At 42.9% G+C, this 24,575-nt stretch overlaps 1 long non-coding RNA gene across 1 annotated transcript in view; it reads left to right on the top strand.

Moving 5' to 3' along the window:
* LOC128339918 (uncharacterized) overlaps nt 1-22,683 on the top strand; it is a 60,193-nt gene extending 37,510 nt beyond the window's left edge. The window contains exon 2 of the long non-coding RNA XR_008313321.1: nt 22,248-22,683. This is a non-coding gene — a long non-coding RNA (uncharacterized LOC128339918). The remainder of the gene's footprint in view (nt 1-22,247) is intronic.
* Nucleotides 22,684-24,575: the final 1,892 nt, after the last annotated feature.

The raw sequence follows: 24,575 nt of genomic DNA, 5'->3' as shown, positions 1-24,575 counted from the left end.
ATCAGCATTGGATAGGAAGTGGGGCTTAGTGCTCTTTTCTGGGGGGAGGTAATACGGTTGGGAGGCCAATAATGGATTCTTGCCTAGATGCCCCAAACCTAGCTTAGATGCCTTAAAAAACAATTTAACAAAATTATATTTTAAAATAACAATTACCTAGAGCAGGGGGTTCTCAGTCTTGGGTTCCCAAATGTTGTTGGACTACAACTCCCATCATCCTCAGACACAGTTGCCAGACCTAGAGAATGTTTTATTAAATACTATTTTACTAAACCGACAGAGAAAGTGTTTTCAAAGCCCAGAAGAATGACATTTTAATAATCATCATCATCATCATCATCATCATCATCATCATCATCATCTTGGGTTCCCAAATGTTGTTGGACTACAACTCCCATCATCCCCAGACACAGTTGCCAGACCTAGAGAATATTTTATTAAATACTATTTTACTAAACCGACAGAGAAAGTGTTTTCAAAGCCCAGAAGAATGACATTTTAATAATAATAATAATAATAATCATCATCATCATCATCATCATCATCCCAAAGTGAGGCACTATCTTGGCGTGGTTGTGGGGCTTGCGTGCTCTGGGGAAGGTGAGAGCTATGCCAGAGGTCCAACCATACTGGACAGGTCTCACCAGAGGAGCCAGACGAAGAGTGCTTCTCCCATCAACAATATGGTGAGACGTAACTTTAATAAATCTATACCGGATCGTTCGTCGCCGGGGTCAACAAGGACCGCGCCAGGTGCTGGAGTCCCTGGACATCTGGTGGCAAGTGGGCAACAGGACTCAGGATCTTCAGTTGAGCAACCAGGGCTGGAGACTGCAAGGTTACTGGAAGAAATGTCGCTTAACCGGAAAAAAAAAATACGAAAAACGCCAACAAGGAAATAATGATCTGCTATTGCAAGTCTAGTCCAACTAGAATAGGTTATTTAAAAAGAATGTACCAAATTTGGAAAGAGAAGCATCCAGATACAGAAATAACAGAACAAAGGCTAGCAGACCAGAGAAGATTCATAATAAGAAATAAAGTATTCACAGAAGTTGAGCTGGAAGAACTGGAAAGAGCAACACAGGCTCAAGATATGGAAGAAGAATTACCACCAACTGAAGCAGTTGCTCAGGCGCAGGTGGAGGAGGTATTGGAAATAGAGGATGCCACTGTTGCTGAACTGTTTCAAAATCAAAACCAGGCAACCTCCCCTTTGCCTTCACCTCGAAAACCCAAATGCCGTTTAACAGAAAAGCAACATGAACTAAAGCAAAAAATAACTGAGCACATGAACCAAACAACCACCAGGGTTCGACTTCCAGCTCTAAAAACAGTTGCCAAAAAACAACTTGCTCAGGCATTAAAAGATGTCAATGCAGCACTTGCAGAAATAACAACCAATAATTTGCAAGAAACAAACCAACTAATGTACAGTGCAGCAACAACAACAACATAAGAGCTTGGATATAAGATCAGTGGACCTGTAAAAAAAGAAAGTAGTACATCACCTAAATGGAAGATTAGATTAGAAAATAAAATTGTGAGGCTTAGATCAGATGCTAGTAAATTGAAAGATATGAAAGACAAGAAGCTGAAGAATGAAAACACCAAAAAGTATCTGATCTAAAAATACCACCTAGATTCAAGGAAAATTAGAGAAGTCCTGGAAATAATAAAGCAGCAAATAACAGCAGTGTCAAAGAAGATTAGCAGATATGAAGCCAGAATTACACAACACAGGCAGAATCTACAATTCCAGTCGAATCAGAGACGTTTCTACCAAAGCATAGAAGGAGAAACTGCAAGAAACATCAAAACACCAAATAAAGAAGAAACAGTGCAATTCTGGGAGAAATTATGGGACAATCCAATAGATTATAATAAAAAAGCAGGCTGGGTGAAAGAGGTCGAAAAATGTAACCAACAAATGCAAGATCTAATAATAACACCAGAATCAATAAGTGAAAGAACAAAGAAAATTAAAAATTGGACTGCTCCAGGTGACGATGAACTGCATGGCTTTTGGCTTAAACACCTAACAAGCCTTCATAAACAACTATCAAAACAGTTCAATCACACTTTGCAAGGAGGTGATATTGAACAATGTCTAACAACTGGGAAAACTCATCTCATAATGAAAGACCCAGCAAAAGGTGCAGTTCCAAGCAATTATAGACCAATAACCGGCCTGCCAACCATGTTCAAATTATTAACTGGAATAATAGCAGATGAAGTGATGCAACACTTATTAACTAACCAACAACTTCCAGTTGAACAGAAAGGAAATTGTCTGAACACCAGAGGCACAAAAGACCAGTTGCTGATTGACAAAATGATTTTAGAAAATTACAAGAGAAGAAAAACAAATCTAAGTGTTGCATGGATTGACTACAAGAAAGCCTTTGACTCATTGCCTCACACATGGATACTAAAATGTTTAAAAACAACTGGTGTCAGCAAAAACATTGAGTTATTTATTAAAAAAGCAATGAGCATGTGGAGTACACAGTTAACAATCAATGGCGAGACACTTGGAAAGGTTAGCATTAGAAGAGGTATTTTCCAAGGGGACTCACTATCCCCTCTGTTGTTTGTAATTGCCATGACCCCACTTTCACAAACACTAAACAAAACAGGCCTCGAATACCAAACATCTAAAACATCAAGTAAAATCAACCATCTGCTGTACACGGACGATCTGAAGTTGTATGGAAAGTCCCAGTCAGAAATCGAATCACTGCTAAACACTGTCCATATATTCAGTAGTGATATAGCAATGGAGTTTGGACTAGACAAGTGTGCTGCATTAATAATAAACAGAGGAACAATAAGAAAAACAGAAGGAATAGAACTGCCCAATGGAAGCAAGATCAAGAACCTGGAAGAATAAGAACTTTACAAATACTTGGGCATTCTCCAGGCTGATAACATTGCACACACTGAAGTTAATAGAAAAATTGGAAGTGAATACATCAGGAGAGTTAGAAAAATCCTAAAGTCCAAACTCAATGGTGGGAACACCATACATGCCATAAGCACCTGGGCTATACCTGTTATCAGATACACTGCAGGAATAATAGAATGGACCCAGGCAGAGCTAGAGACTCTAGATCGTAAGACCAGGAAAATAATGACCATCAATCATGCTCTGCACCCCCGCAGTGATGTAGATAGGCTACACCTCCCTCGTAGCTCAGGTGGAAGAGGAATGCTGCAAGTCCATCAAACAGTAGAGGAGAAAAGAGGCCTTGAAGAATATATAAAGGACACTAAAGAAGACGCACTTCAAATGGTCAATAACGAGAAACTATTCAACACCAATGAAACAAAGCAGGCCTACAAGAAAGAACAAGTCAAGAACTGAGTAGAAAAATGGAAAAATAAGCCACTGCAAGGTCAATATTTGCACAATATAAGTGGAAAATCAGACATCACCAAGACCTGGCAATGGCTTAAGAATGGCAACTTGAAGAAAGAAACAGAGGGTTTAATACTGGCTGCACAAGAACAGGCACTAAGAACAAATGCAATAAGAGCAAAAGTCGAACAATCAACAACAAACAGCAAGTGCCTCCTTTGTAAAGAAGCAGATGAAACTGTGGACCACCTAATCAGCTGTTGTAAAAAGATCGCACAGATTGACTACAAACAAAGGCATGACAAGGTAGCAGGGATGATACACTGGAACATCTGCCAAAAATACAAGCTACCTGTAGCCAAACATTAGTGGGACCATAAAATTGAAAAAGTTGTAGAAAATGAAGATGTAAAAATATAATGGGACTTCCGACTACAAACAGACAAACATCTGCCACACAATACACCAGATAGAACTGTAATCGAGAAGAAAGAAAAACAAGTCAATATAATTGACATAGCATTACAAGGGGATAGCAGAACAGAAAAAAGGAAATAGGAAAAATCACCAAATACAAAGATCTACAAATTGAAATTGAAAGGCTGTGGCAGAAAAAGACCAGAATAATCCCAGTGGTAATTGGCACCCTAGGTGCAATTCCAAAACAACTTGAAGAGCACCTCAGCACCATAGGGGCCACAGAAATCACCATCAGCCAATTACAAAAAGCAACTTTACTGGGAACAGCCTATATTTTGCGACGATATCTATAATAACCAACAGTATTGATGATGCAATTCAGCCATCCCAGGTCCTTGGGAAGGATTCGATGTCTGGATAAAACAAACCAGTCAATAACACCTGTCTGACTGTGTAAACAAAAAATAATAATTTTAAAAAATCTGCATTAACAGTTGCTCTTGAAGACAGTGGTCTTTGCATCTCACTTTCTTGAGATTTAGTTTATTTCATATGAAATCAATGCAGGCAATTTATAATTATGTCAGAAGTAAGAGCAGCAGCAATATTTATATTAATTTGCATTAAAGCATGCATGGATGTCTCAGTGCAGTTAGAATGTAGCTAGAAGTGAAAATTTCAATATAAAAGCTACATCCCTCTTAAAGAAAGAGTATATTAGTTTGAGTTTATTGAATTGTGGGTACCATGAATTTTAAATATAAGAAGAGTCAGTCTGTATTAAAGGATTTTGTTTATCTTTTCTAGAAGTCAAAAACTGGGAGAAGCCGTGAACTACACCATTATGTTTTAGGTGTTGGATACCAGGGATAGACAGAACAATTAAGGCTGCACAAGAATCTCCATCACTTACAGACAATAGGAATAAGATTCTCTTTTTCCCAGAATGTCAAGCCAGCCACTCAGGCGAGTCGAAGAGAATTTCTTCCACTTTAAAAATCCTTTGTTCAGGAAGGAGCTAGGGCCTACATTTTGCAACTAGCCAAGCTGTGTGCACTTTTACCCATGAAGAATGATTTCTGAGAGGCAGCTGTAGTCAAACAACTTTGGAGACAGCACAGAAGGTGTAAATGAGACTAGAATATTCTCGCAATTCAAGAAGTAGGCAAGCGATTAAAGAGAAAAATGTTCAAATGGAAGGTAATGTTGTTTATTCTTCAACAAGTAATTATACTGGTCTTTCATTTGGTTTTGGTTTGGAAGCAAATTCATTACTTCTCACATCACAAAAAGTGTTTTTGCATATTTGTTTAATTTATATGGCAAATATTCTAGACAATGAAGTAACAGCATATATCCGCCAGTCTAATGCCCCAACTGGAACAGGGGTGTAGCTATAATTGAGTGGATGGGTTCAAAGAGCCCATCCCACAAAGCTCCTGAGGGCCTCCCAATTCCACCCTTCCATATTTTCTTCGTTATCTCGCTCACGCCAAGGGGCTGCCAGGGAGAGGGGTGAACATGGGCCCCCTCTCCCCTAGCTACTCCCCTGAACTAGAAACATTTTCAGTGGAAGTAACATAACATTGCTAATAGGGGTGTGCAAGATTATTTTTAAACTGTTTTATTATTCCATTGCTCTTTATTAAAACTTGATTCATTTAGTTATTCATTTGTTAAAATAAGATTTGTTTCATTATTATTTCATTCATTTGATGTTGTTTCCTGTTGCTTTCATGGAGAAATCCAGAAGCTCTTTTGCAGCCAATAACTTCTATGTTTTCCATCCAGTTGTGCTGAAGCTTTCACACATCCTATTATAATCCATGGATTCAGACCTGCTCAATTTCAGGATGATAGGTAAAATGATCTGTATTTTATAGACCATTAAGAAAGGAAGCAAGGCACACAAACATACAGCCTTGTTATAGTCTAATTGTAAAGAGAACTAAAGTATAGGCATGGCAAAGTCAGACTTATGACTGGCATGTCCTCCAGCAAGTGAACCAGGGATAAAGAAAGTGTTCAAAAGTCTTCTTCCTCGTCTGAAGCCTGCCTTGCCTCGATCTCTTTCTCACTCAGTGGGGTAGTCAGGCAATGCTGGCTTCAATAGTCTTGCCTTCTTCTTTTGTTCTCAAGTTCCTGTGAACCAGGTGATGGGATACATGCCAACCTAAATCTGTCTTCTGGGACCAAAAGAAGAAGACAAGACTAGTGAAGCCAGCATTGCCTGACTACCCCACTGAGTGAGAAAGAGATCGAGGCAAGGCAGGCTTCAGATGAAGAGGATGATTGTGGCAAGCATTTACTTGGGCAGAATAGCCAATTGAAACAGGCAGCGTGTATGAAGCTCACTCCATCTCAAAAAACAGGGCGGAGTATTCCAGAAGTGACAGGTTTACTTCCAGAAAACCAGCTACTGCACTACACACACACACACACACACACACACACTGCCTCCCCACGGGACTGTTTTGAAGCACAGCACCGACAGGGGAAACTCAGTGGGGTGGGGGGAAGAGCAGCCTTACTGGTCCTTAAAGCTATCCCCCCCCCCCACCTTCGAACTGGCCGAACTGCCAGACTTTTGAACCAGTTTGGAGGTCCATAAAAGGGCCTCCAAACCAGTTCGTGCACATCCCTAGCTTCTGCCTGTAACCCTGGAGAAGCCACTGCCAGTCTGTGTAGAAAATACTGACCTAGATGGTCAGTTGCCTGACTTGGTAGAAGGTAGCACTTTCTATGCTGGTTGGTGGGCAAGATAGTGCCTGAGCCACAAAGTCTGGATTTGACCAGACCTGTGCTTTTAGTAGATCAAAATATGTGTACTAAAGAACTCAATAGTATCAAAAAGATAGCAGGCTTCTTTGCTGTCTGCAGTGTCCTTCTTGAGTTTTGGCTTACATACTTGACCATATCTGAATAGGTATCTGAGACTGGGGCACCTTAGGGACTTATTTTGTGGGAGCATCGGTGGCAGCAGAGAGAGATAACCTCCCCTCCCCTCTTGCGTGTCCAGAATATTCTTCTGTGCGCATGATACTAGTCAGTATGCAAGTCTCTGACTGCTGTAATACCAACTGCTGCCTTAATGACCTCTATGCATATAGCTGTTCCAGTTGGTTTTGAGCCTTGTGGAAAATGATAGATCTGCTTTTGGGGCTGCTGCTAGATTTTCTCTCCCACATGTCCCTCTTCCTTCGCACAAACAGGTCCTCTAAGAATAGACAGTTCAGTGTCACTATCCCTTTCCCTGCTCTCTTTTTCTCCCTACTCCCTGTCATCTCCATCTGACTTTTTCTGGCTCCTAGGGCAAAAATGGAAGCGTAATAAATGGAACATGTGATTATTTGGAACTCATCCATGCACCTGGTATTCACTTCATTAGTCATTAATGGAGTCAGTATAGTCCTTTAGTTTCAGTTTTCCACACATTACAAAACAATGTAGCAAGGAACCATGTAGCAGTGCCGTTCCTCACTTAGGGATATGTGAAACCTTCCCTGAGTATCTTCACAGGCCTTACCATCAATTTTTGGCTTCCCTCAACATTCCTTTGGGAGTCTATGTGGTCCAAATGTTTGCAGTGTACACTGCACCCTTAGGTAACCATTGTTTGCTCCTGAAATCTCATCTGAAACTTCATCTGAAACTATAGAAACTTCATTAGCTATTATTGATAGAGTCTTCTCCATGAATTTCTCTTGAAAGCCAGTGGTGAATTTCTGCCCCATCTTGTGGCAGAAATTCCAAAAACTATGTACTGTGGGGAGAAATACTTGCCTTTGTCTGTACTGAATCTACTGCTTATTAATAGAATTGGGAACATCTAGTATTCTGAGTGAGAAGAGCAACTCTCTATCTGCTTTCTCCATGCCATGTATAATCTTATAAACCTCCACCTCCTTACCTTGATTTTTTTTCAAAAACAAAATCCCCTTGAGGCTTTTCAAGTGATTGACATGAACACTTCCAAATGGCAATTTATTTCAGGGTGGTTATTAGGCGTGAGCAAGATCCCTGTACCTTATTGGCCTCCCCTGAATCCAAGCCTTTAATAAATAAGTTAAACAGTACCAAGCCTAACACAGATCCTTAGGAGACCCCACTGCTTACTTTCCTAGTTTCCACTATTGTAAAATCTAACAATTTATTCCTACACCATTGTTCTTATATCTGTATCACATTCCCCTTAGAATCACACAGCAATGGAAGCCCAGAAGCTAAAATAAATAATTAAAAAATCTATAACCGTTTTTATAGGTTTTTAATTTGCATTGCTTTAGCTTTATTTCCTGGAAAGGGATAAACATCTGAGGTATTTAGTCATTCACCCTATCTCCTTTCTCCTCTTTTCACTCTGGTGATAATAACTGTCTGCAATACCTTGTTAGGGCTCTACTGCAGGACCTTAGAAAGTCCTACAAACTAAGGCCTTTAAGATTACTTAAAGATTACTTAAAGGCCTCAAAGCACTGATTACAACCTGTCATTCTGGAAAAAATACATAACTAACCTGCATATTTACAACTTCCTGTCATACATGAAAATGTATGTGTCCAACAGTATTTTCTGTCAACAATTATGGTGCTATTATTAGGAACCTGCCTACCTAGTCCTATGCCTTAAGGCCACTTGAAACCTAAACCTAGTACAAATTAGGGTGACTTTTCAGTTAATGAAAGTTTTCTTACCAGGAGCATATTACAGCTGTTCTCTGCAACCTGGCTGCACTCACACTGAAATCATTCTCATGTCCATAAACATATTGGTTGGAGAATTTATTTCGCAAAATGGCTTCAGGCCTTCATATCCCACAGTATGCTTTTAGGGTTGCCACCTTTGGCTCCAGGTTTTCCAAAACATCAGTCTCAAAATAGCTGTGCATATGATCCAGATTCCATACATAGGAGTATACCACCTCATTTTGCTGCCTGAACAGACCAAGCTGTTGTTTATAGGCCTATGCAAAGTCAGATAGGTAAAATCGGACATGGTCTGATTTTACAAAAATTGGAAAGGATTGGAGAAAGTCTGAATCCGAACTTGGCTAGCCTAGTTCCAATCGGATTTCTCTGACAGCTTTTGAAAAAAATTAGAGCTCTCCAGAGCTCCAAATGTGGTCGAGATTCTCCCCGCCCCCCGCCGACCGCGGCTCTGTGGAAGAAAAACCCATCTTATGCCACCTGCCAACCTACCCATGCATATTTATTTTTTAAACAAGTTTTTAAAGGTTTTTTAGCCCATTTCCACTCACAAAGCATCAGCCACCCACCAATTTCCAGGTTTATCATGCAGTTGTCTAATGTTACATTACTTCCTCTTGGATTCTCTGTAGTTATATCACTTACCTTGCGACTGTATGGTGTAGTGTTACTTTTTTAATGAGTTCACAATGAGTATCCACAATTGGTTTAATTTTTTTCCTGATTGTCCCAACTCTGTCCCTAATCCCGATCCTGACCCTGACCTCAACCCCAAATCCAACCCCAACTTTTGGAGGGATTCAAAGAACCTCAAACTGACATTTGCAGGGTTGGAAAAGGTCAGATCACACCTGACTCTGTCTTTTAGGTCTGTGCACAGGCCTAGTATATAAGCAGAAGTATGTTTCCATAATTGTTCATAGAAGGCAATTAAATTAATGTTCAGGGCAGGTCATGTTGCAATATAAGCTTGAATTGCAGGTACACTGAATATAGGAATCTGCATTATACTGAGCCAAACCATTGGTTCACATAGCTCAGTACTGTCAACACTGACTCGCAGCAGGTCTCCAGAACTTCAAAAAGAGAAAAAGGATTTTTCTTAGCCTTGCCTGGAGTTTCCAGGGATTGAATCTCACATCTTCTGCAAAACATGTGTTCTACCACTAAGCCCCATCCCCAATTCCAGGGGTGCAGATCCCACACTTAAGGAGTTCCCTCCTTGAACTTCCCACTGTCATATCTTCAATCTGCAAAACATATTTATCTACCCCAAGAATGTCTTTCCTCTCCCCATGAAATTTTTTTGAAGAGTTTTCCTCGCGCTTCTTCTATATCTGCACTCCCATATAATCCTATCTGCATAGCTCATTGTAAAAAGCACAACTAAACTCATTGTAAGATTGAGCATTCAATCTAAATATTCTCAAGTTGTGATTTTTTTTAAAGGGTACTGTTAACAATCAATTTACTAATGCACTTTGCTTCAGAAGACAAGCTATTGCAAATTAAATGAATGTGACATACAGCAAGGGGAGAAGAGCTTTCAGTACTGAAATCGAGTGGAGATGTGGTCATACAGGGATTATTTGTTATGGATACTGAGAATAAAATCACTTTAAAAAAAAAACAACAACCTTTAGTCATGTGATTCGCCTGGGCTAGGAACTGATGACCTTCTTATCTGTAACCCTTTTAACAGGAAACGTCTTGTTTGTTTTTTTGAGGATGTTTTTCTGAGCCAGATAGTTATCCAGTTTAGCTATCTAGTGTTTTTTTGCTCCTCAGACAAAAGCATTAGAGAAGCAATGTATATCTACATGAAAGGGGTTAATTATATATCTGAATTAGAGTAACAATAGAACAATGGAAGATGTCTACATGACAACTAGTTTTCTATTAAGAGAAGACTGGAATGCTGACGTATTTCTCTAAGTTATGATTTCTGTATAGGCATGAGAATAAAAGAGGTGTAAATTCAGGTAGTTGTCAGGTTGCATTTAGCACCTCACCTGACTCTCTTCATTTGCAATTTCCTGGAACGCTCCTTGAAATTATCTTTCACGTAAAGTTCCTTGTAATCAATAATATTTTGATGTCATATGCTTTCTCTGTGCTGTGTATCTATATATTCTGTACCAGAAGCAATATAAGCTATTGTCTATATGTCAATACACAGTGGTGTATTCTCTAAAATTGGAGTTTTGCATGCCCTGCAGTTTCTAAAGGCTTATCTAAATAGTGAGGTGTGAAAAGTCATCTAATTAGTGGCACTCTGTAACACACTGGTGTTAGGAGAGTGATAAGTAAATAAGAATGTCTCCAGGGATATAGCAAGGTTGGAGTGGGCCCTGGCACAAGAAGTTATAATGGGCCCCTGGATTCCCACCTTCTTCTTCCACCCTGCTACATGGACATGGTGAAAAACAAGCAGCTTGGCACTGATTCAGTGCCCCTCACCTCCCTTGTAAGTCTAGGGATATTTGTCCCCACTGTTTGATTATAGCTATGCCCCTGAGTGGTCCTATTTCCATCTGTGAAATGTGGGTGGATATGGGGTTCCTAGCAAGTAAAACAATGGAACTGATCTCTCTTATAGCTGCCCAACAGAATCAGAGTTTGGCTACTGTGGGACAAGTCATAGAAACATAGGAAGCTGCCTTCTGCCGAGTCAGACTATTGTCCATCTAGGTCAGTATTGTCTACACAGACTGGCAGTGGCTTCTCCAGGGTTACAGGCAGGAATCGGATGTGCATGAACTGGTTTGGAGGCCCTTTTACAGAACTCTGAACTAGTTTGAAAGTCTGGTGGTTTGACTGGTTTGAAGGTGGGGGAGATTGCTTTAAGCACCAAGGAGGGTGCCCTTACCCCCCCCCACACACACACCGTTTCCCCCCTGCCAGTGCTATGCTTTAAAATGGTCCCGTGGGGCGGCAGTGCAGGTGAACTGAGCACTTCCAGGTACTTCTGGTCCGCCACACACAAGGTTGACAAGGAGGTACACTGCCACCTGCGGCTCTGTTTTAAAGCACAGTGCCGGTAGGGGAAAGCATGCTGGGGGTGGTGGTGGTGAACAGCACCCTCACCAGTCCTTAAAGCTATCCCCCCCACCTTCAAACTGGCAGTTGCCAGTTCATTGCACAACCCTAGCAGGAGTCTCAGCCCTATCTGAAGATGACAGGGAGGAATCTTGGAACCTTCTACCTTCTCAGAGCAGTCACATCCCATAAGGGGATTATTTTACAGTGCTTACATGTGATCTCCCATTCAAATGAAAACCAGGGTGGACCCTGCTTAGCAAAGAGGACAATTCATGCTTGCTACCACAAGACCAGCTCTTCTTCTCATTGTTGGAATTTAAAACTGCTTGCTACCTTTCTTCCTCCCCTCCCTTTTAACTATGCTTGCTTGCTGTTGTAGACTTCTTAAAAAAACATAATGGGGATAAATTCTGTTTTTAAAAGAAACGTGCAGGGTAATGGCTTTTAAAATCATGACACTGGAATGGAAGCTCAGAGTACCCATTATGACAAGAAATTGAAGGGTTTGGGGGGAAAGTAGGCACTGGCTGTATTTGTAGTGAAATCTTTATGAACACTTACTGTTGGCAGAAAAAACACAAGCCACATTTTGGAACAGGGTGGGGGAACAAGATTAAAAAGAGTATCCCATGTTTTGAATTTGCTCCTGAGTTATCTGTTAATATGCTTGTACTGCCTATTTACTAAAGCAGGGACTGTAGAACTCCAGTGCTTCTCATTTTAAAACAATCATTTATGGATGTTAAAGTATGCCTGTGAAAGCAGAAGTGTTCTGTGTCAATCAAAGCTAATCACTAGTACAGGCAAAGAGCTTTTGTTGGCCTTCATGCTCTAAGCCGTGCTTCCACATCTGTGTTTGAAGAGATTAGAGAGGTGCTTCATACAAGAACTGTATTAGTTAAAGCTGATCGACAGTATTTGGAATAAATCATGGAGAGGGGCGACAGAAAAGTTGAGTGCCAGAAGAAGAGGCATGGCAAGTGAGCTTGAAATGGACTAAGGCTAAATCAAACTTTCTCCCCTTCCTTTTTACCCACCCCAGAAAGACACACGCACACTTCTGAGAGCAATACCAGTTTTACTCTGTATAGTTATGCACGCAAAGATCCCAGTGCTTGCTGCTCATTGGTTGAAGTGTCAGCCAATAACCTCAAGAGTGTGTTTATAGATCTGCAACAAAGGGCAAACAGTAAAGAGATTTTTTTAAAAAAATGATGTTTCACAACGTTAGGTGTTTTCTGTAACTGGGTCCAGAGATCGCCTCTTCCCTCTTCTTTAATTGATCTTGCTGGCCATGTGTTCGGCCATACACATTCAGATAAAACATGAGTGACGAGGCTTTGAACCAAGGAAGAGGGCATCAATAAAAGGAGGCTGTATTTTACACTCAGTGCATTTAATTCCAGATTGTGTTTCACCTCAGTCGTGTGACATGTTTATTGAGGCTGAAAGATGGAAGTATGTGGAGTAAGAGACAAACATCAGCATTTTTGTTGGTCACTAGCAAAATGATAATTTGAAAGACTGGTGACATGGCCCTTAAAATGAAATGCCAGACCGAATGTTACCCCAAAGGGGCAGGTGTCCGTATGTAAGCCTGCCCCCTTAAACATGAAATTCTACCTGAACAAATGGCTCAGATTGAACATGTCACTGTAATAAATAAATAAATAAATAAATAAAATAAAAATGGCAAAGCTTTCATCAATCAAGCCTCGGTTGATAATGCTGTTTCTCACAGTGCTGTAGCTTTGGAATCTCAAGTGCATGTTCAAGAACCTCATTTTAAATACTTCTGCCTTTACTGAGTAGTAAGAATTACTAAAAAAAAATACTAAGGGCAGGTTCCGATGATTTGTGGAAAGTTAGTAGGAGGCCCCCAGCAAGCAAGTATTCCTGGCATGAGCCAGAACTTGCACGCATTTCATGTCGTCTAAAGCTTCCAACACTGCATGGACAATGTTGGGTTCCCTCTGCCAGTCAACATTCATCTGTAACCAAGATGTTTCACCCAACATCTGTAACCAAGAGTGGAGAATGTCGAGCGGTAGAGGGAACATTGGCGGCTTCAAATGATATGAAACACACACAACTTCTAGTTCCCTCCTGCTTACTTTTGGTGGGTATGCTGACTCTGGCCTATGAAATCATTTCAAAGATCAAGGCCTAGATTTGTTAAGCCATTCTCAGGTCTGCTTCACAGATGTATATATCATTCCTACATATGCATAGACAAATATGCATAAAGTATTTTTCATTTATCTTTTAATTTACCACAAGACCAGGAGAGCTAGTCTTGTGGTAGCAAGCATGACTTGTCCCCTTAGCTAAACAGGGTCTGCCCTGGTTGTATATGAATGGGAGACTAGAAGTGTGAGCATTGTAAAACATTCCCCTTAGGGGATGGAGCTGCTCTGGGAAGAGCAGAAGGTTTCAAGTTCCCTCCCTGGCTTCTTCAAGATAGGGCTGAGAGAAATTCCTGCCTGCAACCTTGGAGAAGCTGCTGCCAGTCTGTGAAGACAATACTGAGCTAGATGGACCAGTGGTCTGACTCAGTATATGGCAGCTTCCTATGTTTCTTTCTGCATGGAACTCTGGTTGTTTTGAAAGAAGTCCATACCCCTCAAGGAAGAAATTACAACTAGATATAATGTGTTTTATGTACTGAAACTTCCCATAGCATTTTCTTACTCTCAAAACTAACAATGTGGAGTCCATCATAACTGTTACCCACATTTATCATCTTGTTGAGAAACCTTGTGTAAATGGTATTTAATATGGATATGAATGGCAGAAATTAGCTATATTCTGTGTGTGAAAATGATGTTGTTAAGTGGACAGATAGTTGTTAAGAACTGGAAAGATAGATAAGGGAATAATGATTCTGGTGCACACCTTTTGTGCAGGTAGCACCTACCTATGCCAGGCCGCCTATGCGATGCGGCCTGGCCACACCCTCACATGTCCAGTGCTGCATGAGCATGCACGCAGCAGCTGGCCCATTGCATACACTCACACAGATTGCTAGTCGCGTGACCACTGGAGTTTGGTGGCTCACAACCTCTTGCATCATGTGGATGCGGAGGTGCTCTAAACAGCCATGCAGTCCTAGTCCTCTTCTGCAGCCACACCATCAACTGGTGGCACCAGTGAACATAAGAACAGCCCAGGTGGATCAGGCCCAAGGCCCATCTAGTCCAGCATCCTGTTTCTCACAGTGGCCCACCAGATGCTGCTGGAAGCTACAGGCAGGAGTTGAGGGCGTGCCCTCTCTCCTGCCATTACTCCCCTGCAACTGGTTCTCAGAGCCATCCTGCCTTTTGAGACTGGAGGTGGCCCACAGCCCTCTGACTAGTAGCCATTGATGGACCTCTCCTCCATGAAGTTATCCAAACCCCTCTTAAATCCATCCAGGTTGTTGGCTGTCACTACGTCCTGTGGCAGAGAGTTCCACAAGTGGATCATGCATTGTGTGAAAAAGTACTTCCGTTTGTTGGTCCTAGACCTCCTGGCAATCAATTTCATGGAGTGACCCCTGGTTCTAGTGTTGTGTGAGAGGGAAAATAATTTCTCTCTCTCCAAATTCTCCAAACCATGCATGATTTTATAGACCTCTATCAGGTCTCCCGCAGTCGTCTTTTTTCTAAGCTAAAAAGCCCCAGGTGTTGTTGTCTTGCCTCATAAGAAAGGTGCTCTAGGCCCCTGATCATCTTGGTTGCCCTCTTCTGTACCTTTTCCTGTTCAACAATGTCTTTTTTAAGATGTGGTGACGAGAATTGTACACAGTACTCCAAGTGTGGTCGCACCATAGTTTTGTATAAGGGCATTATAATATTAGCCGTTTTATTTTCAATCCCCTTTCTAATGATCCCTAGCATTGAATTTGCCTTTTTCACAGCTGCCGCACATTTAGTCGACACTTTCAACGAGCTGTCAACCACGACCCCAAGATCCCTCTCCTGGTCAGTCACCAACAGCTCAGATCCCATCAGCATATACTTGAAGTTGGGGTTTTTCGTCCCAATGTGCATCACTTTACACTTGCTAACACTGAACCGCATTTGCCATTTTGTCACCCACTCCCCCAGTTTGGAGAGATCCATTTGGAGCTGCTCACAATCCGTTTTGGATTTCACTACCCGGAAGAGTTTGGTATCATCTGCGAATTTGGCCACCTCGCTACTTACCCCTGCTTCTAGATCATTTATGAATAAATTAAAAAGCACCGGTCCCCGTACATATCCCTGGGGGACCCCACTTCTTACTTCCCTCCATTGTGAAAACTCTCCATTTATACCTACCCTGTGTTTCCTGTCTTTCAACCAGTTAGCAATCCACACATGTACTTGTCCCCTTATCCCATGACCACTATGTTTGGTGACTGACCAGGAGAGGGATCTTGGGGTCGTGGTTGACAGCTCGTTGAAAGTGTCGACTAAATGTGCGGCAGCTGTGAAAAAGGCAAATTCAATGCTAGGGATCATTAGAAAGGGGATTCTTTGATGAGGAACTTTGATGAGGAACTTTGTCAAAAGCTTTTTGGAAGTCCAGATAGACTATGTCAACTGGATCACCTTGATCCACACACTTGTTGACACTCTCAAAGAACTCCAAAAGGTTGGTGAGGCAAGATTTACCTTTGCGGAAGCTATGCTGGTTCTCTCCCAGCAGGGCCTGTTCTTCTAAGTGCTTTACAATTTTATCCTTGAGGCTGCTTTCCATCAGTTTGCCTGGAACAGACGTTAGGCTAACTGGCCTGTAATTTCCCGGATCGCCCCTGGGTCCCTTTTTGAAAATCGGTGTTACATTTGCTACTCTCCAGTCCTCTGGTACAGAGCCCGATTTCAGGGATAAGTTGAAAATTTTAGCGCCACAATTTTAGTGCCACATGGAGAAGTCAAGATGGGGATGCACCTGAAAAGGTCTGTGCCAAGCTTTGGATGGATGCAGAGACCGAGGTCTTTGTGGAACTGTGGACAAGCAAGGGGGCGGGGCAGGCCCAACTACAGAACAAGTTCTGCAAAGAGGCCACCTACAGCTGGATGTCCAGCTAGATGGCTCTCCATGGATACTAACACACTGCCAACCAGTGCAAGGAGAGACTGCAGCACCTAAAAAAGAAATTTAGAGGTGACCTTGCACAACAGGCACTCTGGAGTGGAGCCCAGGACAATGGCCCACTACAACATGCTGGCATCAGTTCTGTGGCACAGGTGGCAGAACACCCAGGGGGTCACTGTGGTGACTGGCCACACAATGCCAGGGAGGAGGCCAAGGGCTAGCCAGATGGCCATCCTTACTACCATGCAGGGCACAAGCAGTCGCTTTCAACAATCAGCCGCCACAACCACTGCCCCAGCAGCACCAGCCACTGCTTTAACTGCCTCTGTCCCGATGTGAACAAAAGCCACGTTCATGCTAATAGCACTCCGTCGGGCCATCCCAAATTTCCCTCTTCTGGCAGTAGAGGTCCTGGCTGCTCCTGGTTCCTGGGGTGACAGCACGCTGCCCTTTCTTTCGGGACAGCATGCTCCTCTGTATGGCCTGGTAGTCTTGTGGCAACAACTGCAGTGTCCTACCAGCTCTCCATGCCTGCTACACTGTCCAGGGTGGCAGGGGTGGCTGGAAGCTCCATATTTCCTGGAGCCTCACATGCACCTGCTGCCACCCTACAGCAGACAGGTGTGCCTAGGCCCAGGGAAACCTCCAGGGATGCCCGGAGCCATGGAGTTCCCATGCTGGTGCAGTCCATGGATGCTGCAAGACATCCCCTACAATCTGGCCTCTGTGCCTTTGACTCTGCCTATGACAATGACAAAACCCAGATACTGGACCTGCACCCACTGACCCCATCCAACCTTTTCAATGGGGACAGCCAGGCCACCCTGCTGGGGACAGGATCCTGGGGACAGGACCTGGAACTGGCAGCCCCCAGGACCAAGGCCTGGCACCAGACATTTATGTGGTGCTGTTTGCCCACACAGCACTTGATGTGGTCTCTGGCATGGGGGCTGCTACAGCCATCTGGAGACTGCTGGCCCAAGAGGTGGTGGAGGAAGGTGTGGGTTCCCACCAGCAGACTTGTGGGGAGCAATATTGTGTGCTTTCTGGATCAACCAGTTGAGTTGTCACCTGCACAGGGTCGTGTGGTGCTTATGGGTGGGAGAAGAGGGGTGGGGGGTGGGGTGTGAATGGTAGCAGGATGGATGTGCTTGTCTCATGGTTTTGAGGGTTGTGTGGGATATTAGCATGGGCCTGGGGGTGGGGTGGGGGTACGTGTGCAGCATACTTTTTCTCTCCTCCAGCAAAGCACAATCCTATTTGGGATGTATGGCAGTGGGAGAAGGCTGGTGCAAAGACTGAATGGAGTGGGGCCAGACATGCTGCCAAGCAATGCCTGATAATGCAGGTCACCACAATCTTCTAGCTCTCCCATTTACACTTGCCTGCCTGCCCTATGGGATGTGACCCAAAGGTACTATAGACATCTATCCACACCAACCTGGACAGCAGCATGCCCCCTCCCGTCATAATATCTCATGTACATGCAGTCCATGGGAGAAGGAGGAGTCTTGTGGCAATAAGCCCCCCCTTGGGGGGGTGCAGGAGGGCAACAACTCCCTGGTATGCCCACACCTCTAAGCAGGTAATGCTTATCCACAGTTCCTGTCATGGCTCAGACTTCTGATTCAGAAGAGTCAGAGCAGGAGGATTCGCCTGCTAGTGAGGGCTCAGAGGCAACAGGATTTGGCAAGGAGACCAGACTCTGGAGCTGAAGATTCGGAATTGCTGCCAGACATGATTTCTGATGAGGAGAAGCCTGGGATTTCACCTGTCTTGAGAAGACGTTTCAAGAGGCAAGCTCAGTGGGAGTCATGCAGGCACAGGAGATAACAAGAGAGGAAGCAGAAGTGCTGACTCAGGGAAGCCTGATTGGCTGCTGGTTCTCTTGAACCATATATATTTAGCAGTCTGTCAATTGCTCAGATGCTGTTAGCAACGTCGCTGACCGCAGTCCATGTGCTATCCTGAATTCCTAACTTTTCCGAATTCAAGTTTGCCCTTGTTTATGCTTTCCTGCTTTGTTCCATTAATTCCTTGTTTCTGGTGTCCTTCACTCTTTCATTCTTCGCTCTGTGTTTTCTTTTCAGTTATTACTCAGTTATTTTTAGAGGGGGTACCTAGTTCAGTTCAGGGGAACTTAATTCATTTACTATTTCCTTTGTGAGCCTTTTATTTTCCTTCATGTAGCTTCGCTGCTACTTTCTGTTAACTCACAGGGGGAGTGCTGAAGGGGGTTGTAAATCGGGTGAGCCGAGCTAACAGATTTACGACAGTTCCACAGAGACTCTACTGGTGAGAGAGGATCCTGTACAGCCCCAACTAGGGTTGTACAAACCAATTCTGGTTCAAACCTGGCTTGACTCAAACCAGGGTGGTTCAAATGGTCCAGGTTCAAACAGGATAAGTGGCCAAAAAGTCTGAGTTAAAACTGGAGTGGTTTGAATGAGCTCAGGGTTCTGTTTGTAAAGGAGAATCCAGTAAGGATTCTCTTTTTTGAGCAAAGGAGCAGGGGACCTCCCTAAGGTTAAAAGAAAGAGCTAGAGAAGTCAGAGGATGTTGCCCCAAGCAAATGACAGTAGCGATAGTGGCGGAGACTGCAGCGGGGACAGGGGCAGCCCCCCTCAATCCCTGCTGGCCTCCCCTAAGACAGCCTAGGACAGCTGCGGCCTGGTTCATGCCTTCTGTGACTCGATTTGCACCTCCACACATGCAGCGGTCTGATGCAGCATCTGAGAGGAGGTTCGAGGTGGGCAGGTGCATGGTGTTGGATGGGTGTACTGCTCTTAAATCCAGTGATGGTAGCACAAGGTCATCACCTCCAGCTGCAGCATCAGCAGGATCAGAGATTAGAAACACCTGTCTCCACCATACAAATTAAAAGGTTGCCAGTGTATTGCTATCAAACAAAGTCAAAGAAGCCCCAAAATAAACTCCTGTGTCTCTTTCCAGGTTTAAGTGGTTAGCTGCAGCAGGGGAGGACATATTCCCCCCACCCCACCCCTCCACGTGCTGTGTACTGAATGGATGGAGTGGGGGGAACATGGTGGTAGAGAGCTTGCTTTTGGTTAACCAGGAGGTCTGTCAGTCCATGTATTCTTACATTCAGAAAATGGAGGGTTCAGCAACCGGAGGCAAAGTTGAGTTATTGGGCAACCACAGAGAGGAGAATGGCAAGCAGACTTCCCCGCGCCCCCAGCACTGCCCCCAACCAGTCAAATTCCTAGGGTTTTAAAGAATAAAGGACCACAGCTTCATTAAGTGCCCCCATGAAACCCCCTACATGTGGATGTATTCCTCAGCAGTTCTGTCTATCAAGGAATTAGCACACGATTCAGTGCTCCACTGCAGATTTATTGCAAAGACATAGCTGGAGCACAGTGAGGAAGGGATTAAACTGCCATTGGCCCAGCAAAGCCGGAACGAGCCAAGCGCGATAAACATGTCCCCTCGGGGATTGTGGCTACCATCTGGATGACATGCTGACACCCTGCCCTCAGTCTGGCAATGTGAGCAGTACACAGCTGCCCAGGATCTGGCCTCGGCAGCCAGGGAGCAGGGAGGAGGCACCCTGCCCTGAAACCAGAGGCTGACAAACCACTGTTGGACAAACAACTGCAATGCGATTCACGGTTTCAAATATTAACCATGGGTTCATCAACCTCCAGTTTTGCGTTACATGCGAATGCGGCCAGTAAGTTACCAGGCTTTGGACTGGTTCAGATGATAAACCCACCAGCCTGTTCTACTGCATGGGAAAGAAGTGCGGACGTGCACATCTTCCCTCTTCCCCACTGCTTCTGCAAGGGGTGGTTTATTGGAACTCTCCTTAGATATGTGAATTAAGTACTACATTCCTGTCATATGGTATGAATGAACTGGCCCTGTGCCAATAGGTTGGTGTGCCAGGTAGAGGAAGACATGCCTGCCTATGCTCCTCCTCATGTTTGCACGAGGAGCCAGTGGGGATATCATCTGAACTGGCCCTGCTCAAATCTCATCTCAGTTTCACCTTCCCCAATATGCAATATGGGGATAATAAGAGGCCATTGTAAGGATTAGTGAAAGAATGTAGTCATTTAAAAAGCATTACGGACATGCTAGGTATTATTACTATATGGATGGTAGAGCAAAGTACTAGTATATTGTAATTGTTATATAATAATATTTTCCATCGTTTTCTTATGTTTGACAATGATCAAGTAAAACCTACATTTCAATATTCGGACCTAACGCAGGTTATTTCTTTAAAAAAAAAAGTCATACTTTTAAATAAGCAACAGAGTTGTTATTTGTTCAGAGTTTGTTAGGGTCATGTTTTATTTTAATTCAGCTGCAATAAACTTAATGAACTACAATAATTGGTACAATAAAATCCCATGCAAGTGCAATATACACAGAGTACAAATACCAAAAGCCCTTGAGCAGCAACAATAATATGCATAAATGCTTTAACCAAACAGCTTTTGCATCTTTCATTCAAGCAAATTCTACCAAACTCTTCGGACCGAGCCTAGACCTCACCGAGGTCTGTGATGGGACTCATTGCAAGCACACTTTTAGCTTTAATGGCTTTATTTATTTTGCTTTATGATTTGTTTTATAGAGAGTCGTAATGTTAATCAAGCTATACCCTTTGCTGGCACTTGTTATTTCCATCCAAGCAAAGCAAGGGCACCATCAAGCCAAATTTAAGCACTTTTAGTCCCCTTTGATTGTCTCATTGAATTCAATGGCTTCTCAAAGAACTTAATTATGCTTACAGTATCCAGTGCATATGAGTATTTTGGATATCTCTTCTGGTCCCTGGCAGCTGATCTCATAGTCCACAATCCAGGGTCTTCTGTCCAGAAGGAGGAGACAGGATGGAATCAGAAGCCAGCTGGTGGAAAAGATGCGGACCCACTGAACCAGCCTCTCCACTGATCTGCAGAATCTTCTGACCCCTGACAGTTGGTAGCATATCAGGCAAATGTCACCTGGCATTTCAGTTATGTGTGGCATCCTCTTCACAGAAGACATTTGTGTGCATTTTATATTTTGCTTATACTTGGGGTGGAAAATGTGCATATCTACTCAGCAAAGTGTTTGCATTAACAGTTAGTCTCAAAGAGGTAGGCGTGTTATTTAGAACAGAGAGTGATGAGGTTAATTATGGTCCTTTGTCTTTATATGAATATATTCAGATTACTACCTTAGACCATCCATAGGTAATCACCCACATGCTCCCAAGATTTACAGAGAGCCCACATGATGCAATATTCCAACAACTTTCTCCATTCTCTAGCTGCATTTCCTAACACACATCATACTAAAATAATGTATAAAGGGCATTTATAAAGCATTTGTTAATTCATACAAGTAAGCCGTACCAAAAGCTACTCTCAGGAAGACAATTGAGAAAGCCTGAATGACCTCACAGACCCTCCAATTGTTGGTACCCAAATTTTCCACTACATTTTCTTGTTTAGTAGTTCTCACACCCAACTTCAAAGCATCTTTTTGAATTCAGGGGATTCTTCTGTCTCTCACAAGTAAACTATGAGAGGTGCTGCTGAGAAAATGATAAAGATGCAGACAGAGACCTTCGGAGACAGGATACATTTCAGGGAGGCTTTCAATGGCACTTATTTACTATTGTGTTTCTCTTTGACCAGGTGGAGATGCACACGGAGAGCGAGTAAACATGGAAGAACTACAGAGATCTCTCACCTTGAGGTTTCAAGTCTCTGTAAAAAGAAAAGCAAGAAGAGAAGGCAAGCAAGTGAGCGAGCTGTGTATTAATACAAGCTGTTGCAAAGAATTCTCCTTTAGACCTGAGATGAAATAAAGTGAACCACATATAAATGCAACTTGCATATCTGTCCATTTCAGAATTCTTCTCACCACAGTCTGGAAAAACACTAGTTTGAAATTTGATTGCCCACTAACACAGGATTCAATGAAAACCCTCATCCATTTTATGTCCAATACTATGTTGTATTAAGAAAAACAAAAGCAGACATCTTTAATCCAAATTATTCATGGGGAAAATGTGAGGTTTTTAATTTTACTGGAAAACATGAGGCAATAAAAAGACAAATTATTCCCTACTGTTTTTCTTTTCTTTTCTGTGTTTTCTGCAAAACCTGATGAGGGCCAATCTTAATTCTGTTTCTTTCCATGACAAATGAGCTCCCAGAGATTTTAGTTCCTGGTGCAACTTAAATTATTTTCTAATACAAGATATAAGATTGTAAAACCTGTGATCAGAAACAGTGACTGACATCCAGACTAGCCCTGTGCTGATGAAACACACACTGTGCCATCATGTAAATGAGGGAAAGGGCAATTTTCAGTGATCTCCCCCTCATTCTGAAATCCACTGTGCACCACAAAAATATGTCGTTGAGGTTAGGGGACATATCTTATGTTTCTTTTTTAGGTTGTGAGCCCTTTGGGGACAGGGAACCATTTTATTTGTTTGTTTGTGTAAACCACGTTGGGAACTTTTGTTGAAAAGTAGTATATAAATATTCATCGTATTCGTATATTTTCATGGAACACAGGGACATATTTTCATTATGCACAATGGACTTCAGAATGAAGGGGTGATCACTGAAAATTGCCCCGCTCACGCAACAGTGAAGCATTAATGTGGAACTCAGCACTGTTGCACCAGTGTGCAGTGCTAGCCCAAATGTCAGTCTGTGTCATCTATATGTTTCACAGAAGCATTTCAATAAATTTAAGTTGCAGCAGGATTTGAAAGAAGCTGACGTATTCAAGGATAATTCCCACCTGATGCACAAATGGTACGAAGTAATGTTACAGTAGGAGCAGGAGTTCACAAATATCTTGGGAAATGGGTATTATTAAGCATGAGAATAGTTAAAATCTTTGAGTACAATTCATCAAAAGCTCATCATGATTACAACCCAATTCACACATGCTGATGCATCCCATGATGTGTTATTTTTATATAGCATTGTGTACATTTATAAATCTCATTTTCCCAACTATCAAATCAGTCGTCCCCGTCCCCCCCCCCGCCACAAATTAGCTTGATTGATTAAGTGCCATCAAGTCGGTGTCAACTGTTAGCGACCACATAGATGATCTGGAGAGGCCTTTAGGGTCTCTCAGGCTGCAATTCTATGCACATTACATGGGAGTAAATCCCACTGTACACAGTGGGACTTTCTTTGAGTAAACATAGGATTGCAAAGAAAGGAAGGAAGAAAGAAAGGAAGGAAGGAAGGAAGAAAGAAAGGAAGGAAGAAAGAAAGAAAGGAAGAAAGAAAGGAAGAAAGGAAGAAAGAAAGAAAGAAAGAAAGACTCCATCATACAGGCAAAGCTTGTTACTCGTGACCTCTATATCTGTGGTTTCATGTATTTGCAGGTGTCTAATTGACAACCAGTTTCTTTATCCACAGATATGAAAGGTTAAATCCCATATATCTGTTGTTCCTAGAAGTTTGGAAATGACCGTGGAAGTCATTTCCAGCCACCATTTTGTCTGGAGGAGTCATTTTGTGGCTCATTTCTTTTTTAAAAAAAATCCCCCTGTGGTCTTTTGTCATTTGCAGGGCATTTGAGGGGCATTTCTGAGCACATGGGAGCATGGTACAGTAAACAGTTTTAATTATGTTTGTGGTTTTTTTTCTGGTTTCCCTCCACTTTCCCCCCACCTTTTGGATCCATTATGTAACCTAACCCCCCTTTCCCCATAGGCATAATGAGGGTATTCTCATGATCCCTTAGCCCGCTTTCCAGTCATCATGAGAACCAGCAGGCGAATCTTCTGGTTCCCTGGTGGCTAGCCTTCCAAAGTAGCCCTCCCCTTAGCCCAGGTTAGCAGAGTGAGTGCTCCGCTAACCAGGGCTTCCTGATCGTCTATTGCTGTGGCATGGGGGTCTCTCCAGCATGCCTTGCATGCTCATGCGGGGCATCCTGGAACTTCTGGGAGCCACACGGCCCCCGATTTCCACAGCCCCTACTGACTC

Source organism: Hemicordylus capensis, chromosome 1 (genome assembly GCF_027244095.1).
Source record: "Hemicordylus capensis ecotype Gifberg chromosome 1, rHemCap1.1.pri, whole genome shotgun sequence".
Taxonomy (NCBI): Eukaryota; Metazoa; Chordata; class Lepidosauria; order Squamata; family Cordylidae; genus Hemicordylus; species Hemicordylus capensis.
This window is presented reverse-complemented; position numbering and strand designations above follow the sequence as displayed.